This window comes from Morone saxatilis, unplaced genomic scaffold (genome assembly GCF_004916995.1).
Source record: "Morone saxatilis isolate NCDOM2014 unplaced genomic scaffold, NCSU_SB_2.0 Contig24, whole genome shotgun sequence".
Taxonomy (NCBI): domain Eukaryota; kingdom Metazoa; phylum Chordata; class Actinopteri; family Moronidae; genus Morone; species Morone saxatilis.
Genome location: NW_023339807.1, coordinates 15,294,849 through 15,295,970, shown reverse-complemented (window position 1 = coordinate 15,295,970; position 1,122 = coordinate 15,294,849). Strand labels below are relative to the sequence as shown.

Here is a 1,122-nt window from a genome sequence, read left to right as displayed (position 1 = left end):
GGGGGGGTTCTGTGGAAGTCCTTATGAGCGGGTCCCCCTTTTTTATGACTGCGCCTGGTCCTCTCTTCTCACCGGGGACTGCTGCTTCTGAGCCCGTCAGAGGAGTGTGGGAGGCCGGTATTGGGTCCAAGCGGGAGGTCGGTCTACCTCCGGGCATGAAACGGTCCTGTCCGCTGGGAAAGAGTTGTCTGCTGCTGGCGTTAAAAGGCTTACAAAAGGGTGGTGGGGGAGAAGAAAAAAAGGCGATGGTAAAATGATATCAAGCAAGTCCTCTTCTTTTCTAAACTGTTCTTGTTATATGCCTGCTGCTGCAGTTTCTTTTTTTTTAAATATATATATTTCTTCTCCTCCTTCCAAAAAGGATCCGAGAGATGCAAAGCACGCCGGGCTCTGCTGAGCTCCTGTGATCGCTGCAAAACAATTCAACCAGCCAGTTTCATTAGGTCTTCAAGACTCTATCCGACAACCATCGTTTACGGTGAGCAGCCTGCCCACCCGTCTCTCTCCTTTCTCTTTCTCTCCTGCTTCTCCCTCTCTCTGTTTGGTAGGCAGCGCTCGTTCACTTTCTAACTCCACCCCCTGCGAGCGACAAAAGCGCATTCCTCCGACACTGTGGCCGAGTCGGAGCACATCAGGCATCACTGCGACTTCAAGTTTTTTTTTTGTGTGTCAACTATTCGACCTCCACCGCCGCTGTAAAAGTAGAGAGTCGTGAATCCCCCCCTCTCTGCCAGATACGTCTGCAGCCACCATCTGCAGTCTATTTTTCACCCCCCCCCCAACACACACACACACATACACTTACGCACCTTCCTCTCCATCCATACACACGCACCCTTGTGCACATGCATTTTTATTGCAAAGGCTGAACCCCCCCCCCAGACACTGTAAGTCAGTCTAATACAGCACTATTATCATGTACAATCCTCTTATAGCTGCAGCACGTTAACAGGCATGCTCTCCTCTGTAGGTTATACAGTATATATGATGGTGAGATGACTTGGAGTGGATGAGACAGAATGGCTTAAGTGACTTATTAAATGTCAGATCCAACGTGTATTAAGTCAATTAAGTTACAATAGATTTACAGATCTTTTTTTTATTTAAGTGTGTTCCTCTAGC

At 48.3% G+C, this 1,122-nt stretch overlaps 1 protein-coding gene across 1 annotated transcript in view; it reads right to left on the bottom strand.

Annotated features, from left to right (window-relative positions):
* Positions 1-528, bottom strand: part of efna3b (ephrin-A3b) — a 55,010-nt gene extending 54,482 nt beyond the window's left edge. Inside the window, 1 exon segment of the mRNA XM_035672754.1 lies at positions 73-528. The gene's annotated coding sequence lies outside the window, so the exon portion shown is untranslated.
* Between the last annotated feature and the right edge of the window lie 594 nt (positions 529-1,122).